Here is a 10,967-nt window from a genome sequence, read left to right as displayed (position 1 = left end):
GCCGTGCACATGAATTGAAAATAACGATGCAAGCCAGGCACGTAATGATTAATTCACACTGCCCGCATCAAACAGCGATCCAATGAATTGTGGTGGTATGGAGTTATGATACCATTCAGGAATCACGTTTTATTTAGTTTATATCAACATAAACATAAATATGCAGAAACGATATCTCCTTGGTATAATATTCACCTGAGTGCTAATAAAATATCAATGCTGAATATTTTTAAAAAATCTAATCTGAGTATTGATCTCATCTGTGGCACCGACGACCCTTGTTTTCCAAAAAGGTATTGAACGGACAACTCCACATCAGATTTCTCAACACAGCCATCATGATGTCACTCACGATTTAGGGGAAGCAAACGTCTCCTCCGCCGGCTGGCTGCACGACATCATAGATCAAGGACACCCAACGGAACAGAACATCTACTCGGCCGAGGCCCGTCTGGTGCAGCTACGTGACAGCGCATCGAACGATGAAAACATGCGCGTACAGCTCCGATCAACGGGGGAAGACTACTGGAAGCAGTCGCCAATGAATAATAATCACAATAATGTCTCTTGTGTTGAGACCCAAAACAGCAGCTGCGAGATGTCCCGAAATGCAACAGCCGATGACAGTGGCTACGTGTCACCGGCTCAGGACGCGAGCTTCCTTTCCGTGATCAGGTACGTTTAACCCGGGCCGTGACATGTACAACATTCTATCGTGTGGCTTTGTATAACGTCTAAACGCGATAACGTCTCAAGATGCTGTCTTGGCAGCTGCTGATCTTTTTCAGTTGATGTTTTAGGGCATGATGCCTTATTTGAGGTGTGTACAATTTAGTTTTTTCGGTAAAGTCACGTAGGTAAAAAATAATAATAAATGATATGTTTTCATTTTTTATTATTATTTTATTTTTATTTTTTACCTACGTGACTTTACCGAAAAAACCTAAGAGTATGCATCCTTGCAGTCACGAAAGCTTCAAATCTAGAATACAATTTAGTTTTTATTTTACCCATTTTCACATCTCCATCCAGCAGTAATTACGGCGACACCACGAATTGTATATCGGCAGCTCGTCTGTGGGTACTCCCACCGCTTCCAAGACGCCTGGCCAGCGTGGAAGAGTAGGCCAACTACCCTCTAGATGGACTCTCTAGAACTCCGTCTAGTTGAGGCCCTTTCATCAGCAGTTGTGCATGGATACAATTGCAGGACTGTACCTTTGCCTCTTTCGCCTTTACTTTTTTCGTCATTAATTTAAACATTTGTAATTTTTTAGGTCTGGGGGCAAGCACTTTAAACTCAAGAGATGCAGGAAAGCCAATTCGCCAACAAAGAGCAGCCCTCTCATCACATCTTCTCCAGCTGCAGAAACAAGGGCCCTCCTCCCTGACTGGCGGGCTGACCAAAGGCCAGAAGAGACCATCACAGAGATTCCAGAATCTTCCATAAGCGACGAGGATGGCTCAGATGAAGAAGACTTCAGAAATGTGTTACTAAAACCAAACTTGACTCGGTTAAAACAACATCAGATAAGGGACTTACAACAACAGCTGGGATCTTCAGAGAGTACAGGCTCCCACCTGATACCTAATAAATATGGAAATTGCAGGACAGGTGCCTTGGGTGCAGCAGTGTCCTACAAAGACAGTCTACTGCAGCTGCACACCCAAACACAGGGGAGGAATCGCATGCTGCAAGACATCACGGAATCAGTGTATGGAAATCAAAGCGTGGCAAGCTGCGGCCAAACAAAACACTCGGCTCCATCCTCTGCAATGCAAAACACACCGTTGGGACCGCAGATATGCGATGACTTCAGCGACTCCGATGATTTTGAGCAGTCGATGACGCCGAGAAGATTTGGGAGTAAAAATCCGGACGACCGCCAGGCAAACGGAGAGGGTGGCCAGCAGCGGTTACCTGGAACAGAACGTGATGACGAGGGCGCGCCGCGGCCCGAGGGATCGCGATTCGGAGGAATTGTAAAATCGAACAGGCCCAATTTGCAGAGCGACAGCAATTCCACTCGGCGGGAATCTGCAGAGCCAAGCCGGAGGAGCGAGGAGACGATGCCCCCAGCTTTTCGTGAAAATGTGGAAAATGATCAATTTTGGCGAAAGGGTGATCGCGACATTTGCTTCGATTTGGTGGTGGTGGAGGACGAGGAGGAGGAATGCACTCAAATAAATTCCAGGGCATGCGGCAATCGGTGCACGAGAAAATACGACACACTGACACAAAGCACCCAGACTTCACCGGACATCAAGAGCTCCATTGTGGGACGCCTAAAGCGACGCGGGCAGCCTGCGCGTGCCCTGCGCGGCGCGGCCACGGGCTCGACTCGGAGAACGAAGGGGGACAGTGCCGAACGTTTACCCTTCTCTCCCATCTTGTACGCCGCCTCGTCGGACTTTTCATCGCAAGGCGACGGCTGCAGCCTCACGCCAACGCCCCGCGCGTTCCGCGGAGTGGCGCAAAAGACTTTTCCCTTCATTCTCCCGAGCGACCTGGAGCGGCTCCCGACGAGGGGAAACTTGTTTCGCGCGATGACAGACGAGGCCGCGCGGCTCCACGTGGCGACCCGCGCGGCGGCCGTAAATTACCGCGGCAGCTCGAGAATGATGCGCGCTCTCGACGCGGCGAACGAACGCGGCGGCGACGAACGCCCGCGGGCCGCCGTTTCGACTGGGCAGAAGCCGGCGGCGCGACCATCGATGGGAAGCGTTCGCGGCCCCCGTGGCCGGCGGGTCTCGCAAAACTGTTCGGACGCCGCTGAATTTGTGTCCTCGGCGGCGGCGCGGCAAACGACGACGACGATCGCGAACGTCGACGGACGGCCGCGCCCGCACGCGTCGTGCCGTCGTTCCGGGGCAAAATCGGCCGGCGGTGAGGCCGCGAACGAGCAGGGAGACGCGACCCTGCCGTCGATGGCGCAGCGCGACTCGGCCGACGCGGGCGCTGCGTCGCTCCCTGGCAGCGCTCGATCCGCGCAGCTTCCAGGCGGTGCGGCGGTGGACGAGGATGGCGTCGCGAGTGCCCCGCACGCGACGGAATCGCAGGTGCTCAACCAACAGCAGCTGTCCACGTCGACTTACAGCAGACCTGTTCGCCGTGACGATGGGACAACAAGTTCGACCCTAAGCCTCGGTGGCACGGTCGCGCCGCAGAATCGTGGGCCCTCCGTGTCAGATCCAAGTGTCTGTAAAGACGATGTTCCATCGAGTCCGACACGCGCGTCTTTGAGCGCGCACAGCAGCCGTGCACGGCCAAACGACCGCTGGGACCATTCGTACAATATCAGGGACATTGAGGGTGAAACTTGCGTCAATGCGAACCACGGCCAGATGAACACCGCTTCCTTTTATGGGCAAAAACAACAACTGAGGTCGCGTGAACTTTCGGGCAGACTCTCAAAGAACCTGCAGAATCGAACAGACGACAGCGCAAATAAAACACCACCAGCTCAGCAGCCGACAGGGGGTCAAGTTGTTTCCCGGCTCAGGGCAATGATAGAAAAGGCCGAAAATAGACAAAAACAGATCAGCGCCATGAGCAGGACAACTCGGGTTCTAGAGTTCCCACCAGGTCAGCAGAACGGTGGGCGGCATAAGAGAGGATCTGTGACCCCGCGGACCTGGGACGCACGCGCGAGCCCTGCCAACGCACACGAAGGCCGCGGTAACGCGCCGAAGGAGGGCCCGCTGCTGTGGACACGTTACGGCGATGACGGTGCCCCACCGGCGACGGAGCGGGTGCCGGCTGAAGAAGCGGTGGAAGAGGAGCCTGATCGCTTTGAGCGCGGCGAAGCCAGCGGCTCGCCGAATGGAGACCGCACACAAATTAGCCGCCGCGCAAGCACCGGCGTCGACGGTTCGGGCTCCGAGGTCGCAAACGTGAGGGCACGGGGAGGAATGTCGAGCAGACAAAATGTTCTGGCGAGCGGACAAAATGTTCTGGCGAGCGGAGGAGCCACGAGGAGGGCCCGGATCGGTGGCAAGGTGGTACGCAGGGCTCCGAGCAGGCAGGAGGTGGAGCGCAGGCTCCTCCAGAGCGGCATCAGCGTCGAGAGAATGGCAAACGCCGGGAAGAAACTTCCCACATCGATGCAGAGGAGGAAGCGGGACGCGGCCACCTCTGTCGCCGCGAACCGTGAGGGGGCATCCGGAGCCACGCGGGTGGCATCTGGAACGGTTGAAGGGAACGATACATTTACGAGCAAAATCCCAGGTCAAACAACACGTCGGACTTTCTCAAGACCATAAATGTATTGCTGTAATTTTCCTTCCCAAGAGATAACACACACATATAAAAAAAAACGTTTCCCTTCCATTTATATACAGGGAAGGAAAATATATTCTAAAGCGTGTATACTTCAGAAACGTTCGTGCCTCCTCCGCGATTTTTTTTTTTACACAAACGCTGGAGTCGGCGCGCGCGAGAGGAACATATTTTGCCGTCAGTTTGTGGCGATGGTGTCACTTGTTGTTGTTGTCTTCTTCTCCCGCTCTCTCTCGCTCCAGGCACGAGTTTTGCGGTGGACGCCTTCTCGTGCGGAGCCGTCGCGAGCTGCAGCGCCCACTTCCTGAGCCACTTCCACCCGCACGCCTACCGCGGGCTCTCGCGCTCCTTCGACCGACCCATCTACTGCAGCAAGGTGACAGCTGACCCTCCCCCCCACCCTCCAGTGTATGGTTCGAAGCGAATAAAAAAAATTCGGATATTCCCACCTCCCCTCCCTAAGAGGCTGTTAGCGAGCACCTATTGATACCGGCACGGTGGGTGGCCCGGTTGCGCACGGTTACAAACGACCGCACCAGATACCCATTTGAGGCTGAGTCGACCTCGGGGAGGCCCACGACCGGTTTAAAATTATCCCCCCCCACTGTTATTGGTCGTGAGCGGGAATGCCGGGCTCGGGTCGGCGGGTTCACAGCGCAGTGAACAAACCCGTGGCGGCCGCACCGCAGATGCACCCCGACGTGGATATGAAGCGGAAAGGCGCCTTTTGATTCATGCATGCTAAGCTGTCTGTTCCTCGCAGGAACACACGAAAAAAACCACAAGAATAATAAATAAAACCTCGTTGGCAGGTGTGATTTAAGGAAAACATAAAAAGAAAGAAGAGAAATAAATATGATGTTGTGATGCATCGTGCTGGCTTCTCCACGGTGTATCTTCACACAGAAACAACATCGGAACAAAGATGGCATCCTCAAAATTATTAAAATAAAATAAAAATTGAGCCAACTAAATGTTGCATATGCTCCAAGTCACGTGTGTCTTGTTTCTTTTTTTGTTTTTAATGTTATTGCAAACACATTTTTATTAAAACAAATATTTTTTAAGTTATGTATACCCATGCATTCCTTGCTAAATGGGATATTTAATCTCCATTGGCCTTATCTGGTTAAATAAAGGACAGTGAACAAATTAACAATATATGCTTTTCAGGGTTGTAAATATGCATGGACACATTATTATTATCAGCTATTAAGCTCACGCTACGTGCATCTCAACGCATGCATTATAATAACAACAATTTTCAACGCGTACATGCCGTATGTAATTAGTTCCCCGTGACCCTCTGCAGCCACTGGAGGCCGCTGCATTCGCAATTTGTGTTTACATAAATTATTGCTTTGAATGGAATCGCGAACCTCGATGGCGAAAAATCCATTAAACCATGGTGCAAATTGTCGCATCCATTGCGTCGTCTATTGCGTCGTTACGATCGGCTGTTTTGCTGCTTTTGTTTTTTGCTACCTTAACCAATCTTGACGAATTTCGATTTAAAGCTTTCGTGACTGCAGGGATTCATCTTCTTGGTTCTTTCGGTAAAGTCACGTAGAAGGGAAGTAATAAAATAATAAAAATAAAACATAATAATATAATTCTCACGACGTTTCGGCCACAACGCAAGCAGCCGTCCTCAGGTGAAGAATGAAACACCACCATGAAAGCTTGGTGGTGTTTCATTCTTCACCTGAGGACGGCTGCTTGCGTTGTGGCCGAAACGTCGTGAGAATTATTTTATTATGTTTTATTTTTATTATTTTATTACTTCCCTTCTACGTGACTTTACCGAAAGAACCAAGAAGATCAATCTTGACAAATAAATTGATTTAAAAAATTGTCCCTTGCTTGCTTACCATTTTCTCGAATTCGCACTCCTGTCGTTTTGTTGTGTACTCGTTGCTGTTGCAACTCGGCTGACCCGCCCCCACTGGACATCTGTGAAAAAGAGCTTCATAGCTCATCGGATTCCTCCTCCATTCCAAACGAAGATGTTGATGCTGACCATGCGCTCCATCTCCATAATGTTCGTCTCCTCCCTTGTCAATTCACTCCCCTGACCCCCCACCCACCACCACCGTAGGTAACGGCCGACCTGGCGAACTGCAAGCTGGGCGTGCAGGATGCTCATCTGCACCGACTGCCCCTGAACACCGTGTCCGTGGTGAACGGCGTGCGAGTCGTCCTGATCGACGCCAACCAGTGAGCGAGCCCCCCGCGGTCGAACAACCTCATTACCTTTCGATTTAAAGTTTTCGTGACTGCAGGGATTCATCTTCTTGGTTCTTTCGGTAAAGTCACGTAGAAGGGAAGTAATAAAATAATAAAAATAAAACATAATAAAATAATTCTCACGACGTTTCGGCCACAACGCAAGCAGCCGTCCTCAGGTGAAGACATTCAGACGCTGTCTCCCCGACAGACCTGGTTTTCACCTGATGACGGCTGCTTGCGTTGTGGCCGAAACGTCGTGAGAATTATTTTATTATGTTTTATTTTTATTATTTTCTTACTTCCCTTCTACGTGACTTTACCGAAAGAACCAAGAAGATGAACCTCATTACCCGTGAGGGTTTAGAACAAAGGGGTTGGCAACCTGCGGCTCTTTAAGCGACTGCTTCGTGGCTTCCGACGCTATAATTGCAAAGTTAAAAAAAAAAACTTCCTATTTATTTTCGATCAACGGTTAACGTCTAAAAGCCCCAAAATAATTTGTAATGCGGCATTACAAGTCGCTGTGCGTGTGCTGCTCTTAAAACAGGCATTACATAAGCAATGGTTTGACGTTATTCATTAAGGACCGTCTTGTATCCACGTGCATTGCACTCGAAATGTTTTTTTACCGAATTCGAATAAAACTGCTTTTTGTTATTTTCGTTGCCCAACCCCTAATTTAGAACCACCAGGGGTGCGGCGCCTAACGGCCCATGGGCCAGATTATTAACCACAAGCTTTGGCTCACCGATCGATGGGTTTTTTTTGGGTTGTTACGTACGTATGTATGTCAAACTTCTTTTGCACTGTACGTAGCCAACCGTGCCAATTATGGCACCCCAACGTTTCGCCAGCAGTGGCGTGAGAAAGTAATCGCGGGGCTTGCACCCCTCCCCCCTTGCTCAGGGGTCGGCGACTCTTCAAGGATTGCCTCGTGACGTTATTTATTAAGGACCCACCGTCTCGTATTCACCACAGAGCATTGCGGCTCTTGAAATGTTCAGTTTCTTTTTACCGAATTCGAACCAAAAATGGCTCTTCTTGTTGTTTCGGTTTGCCGACCCCTGCCCGAGCTGATTGACGTGTCTCCACGTGCGCGCGTGTCCTCAGTTGTGCCGGAGCGTCTATGTTCCTGTTCATGGTGCCCGACGGCAGGACGATCCTCTACACCGGACACTTCCGTGCGAGCGCTGCCATGGAGAGGAACCTGCAACTCGCCGCTCGCCGCGTCGACGTTTGCTACATGGACACCACGTGAGCGCATGCTTGCCCGCCTGTGCAGTTGCCCGACTCGAGTGCTTGCGGACGCTGTTGTTGGCAAAGCGGCGGCTACGTTCGGGCAATGTTATCATTGTGGGCTCACACGCTGCACTGTTGTCGAGCTAACGGCAGAGGTGGGACAAAGTCATTGTTATGCAAGTCCAAGTCGAGTCGCAAGTCATCAAATTCATGACTCGAGTCTGACTCGAGTCCAAGTCACATGACTCGAGTCCACATCTCATAGGTGGGACAAAGTCATTGTTATGCAAGTCCAAGTCGAGTCGCAAGTCATCAAATTCATGACTCGAGTCTGACTCGAGTCCAAGTCACATGACTCGAGTCCACACCTCTGGCTAACGGTGTGATAAGCCAGATAGCGTGTCATATCACAATGGGTCATGTGGACCGACTCTCCGCCCTTCGCCAACCCGCATTGACCAGCGTGGTGAAGTATGGTCAAATAACCCTATGAATAATGAGGCGTGGAGAGGCCTTAACCCATTGGCGGATTGACAAAAGTAAGCAACAAATAATTGTATTTTCCCAGTAGCAATGAAGCAACTGGAATAGACTCGTCTGGCCTTTGCGTATCGGTGGCACGTGGAGGATGTAAAAAAAGCTCATGGAACGATGGGTTAAGGTGTGGAAAGATATAGGTGGAAAGCGAGTGCGTGTGGGTGTAATCAGGAAGAGAAGGTTGCCATGGGCGCCGGGTTGGAAGGAGGAGGGCAGGTGACCGGGACATGCAATGGAGTGGAGCCCAGAAGTCCGCAACTAAATGGAAGACCAAAATACAGGAGGTGGAACCTTGAATGTCGACTGCCTACTTTGCAGCAACTGTGGGGCCGAGCGGTGGAGAGGAAGCAACGTTGATGTGTGATGGCATCAAAAGCAGTGGCTATAATGACCTTGATATACTTCGGGAGTTGGCATCCTAAGCGGTGACTAAAAACAGGGACACTTAAAGTGTCGGAGTTGTTGGCTCCAAACAGGCCTCTCACTCCCCAGTTGCCCAAAACCTCCCATCGGGGTTGTTGGCTTCAAACAGGCCTCTCACTCCCCATATACCCAAATCCTCCCGTCGGGGTTGTTGGCTTCAAACAGGCCTCTCACTCCCCAGTTGCCCAAAACCTCCCGTCGGGGTTGTTGGCTTCAAACAGGCCTCTCACTCCCCATTTGCCCAAATCTTCCCGGTCGTTCCTGTCCAACGTGGAGCTGGCAGACACGCGGGCGAGGCTTTCACCGGACAGACGATCCCCTTGGTGAAAAGATCCCCTTGGAGATATCCGATCAGCTATGAAGCTCTTTTTCAGATTACGGGGATTGGAGGGTAGAAAGTACAGGTCACAACCACCGATCCTCTCTACTCCACCCCAACTTGTAACGTTGAGGTGTTGTTGAATCAGACAATAAATGGAATGCTTGCTTTATAAGAAAAACACAATATATCGGCCCTATTTAAATAGCTTAACATTCCGTGATTGATCTCCCAACCCCTCCCTCTGGGAAGTTTCTACACCCCCGCCTCTGTGTTGAACGTAGAAGCTCTTTCCATTTTACTTGCCAAAGCCCCAATCCACATCCATGTGCAGTGGCTACTCAACTTATATCGACAGCATAGACATAAACTAAATCGGCCGCAACGTATCCGATCTCAGCAGAAGCTAAGCAGAGTTGAGCCTGGAAAGTGTCTGGATGAGTGCGTACAACGGGTGTGTAGGTTGCTGGCGGGGGCGACATCGTTAGCGGGATGCGGTGCAGAAAAATCCATCGTACGCCCCAACGCTCTCCGGCCCCATTGACCCGGCGTGCTCAAGTGTGGTCGAATAACCCACGGCCCTCATCCAGCAGTGGATTTCATTTTGTGCCCGTCCACCAAAGTCAAATGTACTTCCAGTGGCGGGTGCATGTCGCAGCAGTCGCGGCTCTCTCGCTTTTGTGGAGCACCGCCGCGTGGTTCCGGGTCGTATCTCCACCGACCTGCCCACCTTGACCTGCCGACTTGGGTGCAGCGGATCGACAATAGAGGCGCTGCACAAACGTGCAACGCAGGAGCCATGTTTGTGGGGATGTCTCACTCGCCCCGGTTTCCGCTAGGTGACGCTCCGTCAGTCGAGGTTTTTATGGCTCGTCTGAAAACTAATTGATTTTCTCTTGCGTATATATATGCAGGCGTTGCTCACCTCTTGGTTTTCACGTTAGGTTTTTTTTTTTACCGGGATTGTGTTGTAAAGCGCTGTGTGAGGCCCTGCGTGACTATATAAAACTGTTTCACTCACTCATACGCTACAACAATTTTACTGGAGCAGTTACACCTGATGACGGAGGCTTGTGTTGCTTCCGAAACGTCGTGAGTCAATTTACTTAAATTTTTTCGCTACGTGACTTTACCGAAAAAACCAAAGAGTATGAATCCTTGCAGTCACGAAAACTTCAAATCTAGAATAAAATTTGTAATGTATCGCATTGTTGTTGCATCGGGTCCCCATTACTTTGGGTGAGCCCGGTGATAACCTCTGAACGCAAACGCCCGCGGGGCAGGTGCTTGCCCCTGGAGAAGGAGCCGCCGGCACGAGAGGACGTCCTGCGCTTTGCGACGCGTCTGGCCTCCAGCGCTGTGGCCCGGAACCCGCGCACGATGCTCGCCTGCGGCTACCGCGCGCCGGGCGACGAGAAGCTCTGTCTGGGTGAGGCCTCTGTCTGGGTGATGGGTGAGGTCGCTGTGTCCCCATTGAGTAATTTAACAGCAACATAGATTAATAAAGCATTTAAACTTTTATAAACATTAACACAAAAAAACCCATAATTGTCTGGGGCCTTCAATGAAAAATGTGCTTTTGATCCATCAGGTTTTTAGCTTTCCAAACCAATAATTTCACGTTGTCAAGCAGAATTTGTTTAAGCAAGCAAACTCTGGACCAGTTTCAACATTCTGAGTATCATCAGCTGTCAGGCGTGTTAAATATATACTGCCGGTTTACCAGATGTTATTGACAAAGGTACGTATTCCGTAACGTACTAACTTGCACATTCACCTCAATTAACCCTCCCAAACAGTTTTCGCTTAGAAGTTCGCAAAGTTTCAGTCAACATTGACGCCACTGCCAAATGAAGTCTCGCAGCCGCTCCGCTGTCGTTGACGCCAATTCCTCCTCCCCGCCCTCGGGGGCAGCGTTGGCCGAGGCCGTGGGCTGCCGAG

This window comes from Lampetra planeri, chromosome 4 (assembly GCF_965212315.1).
Source record: "Lampetra planeri chromosome 4, kcLamPlan1.2.h2, whole genome shotgun sequence".
NCBI lineage: Eukaryota > Metazoa > Chordata > Hyperoartia > Petromyzontiformes > Petromyzontidae > Lampetra > Lampetra planeri.
The sequence above is the reverse complement of the archived record's forward strand: the minus strand, read 5'-3'. Positions refer to the sequence as shown.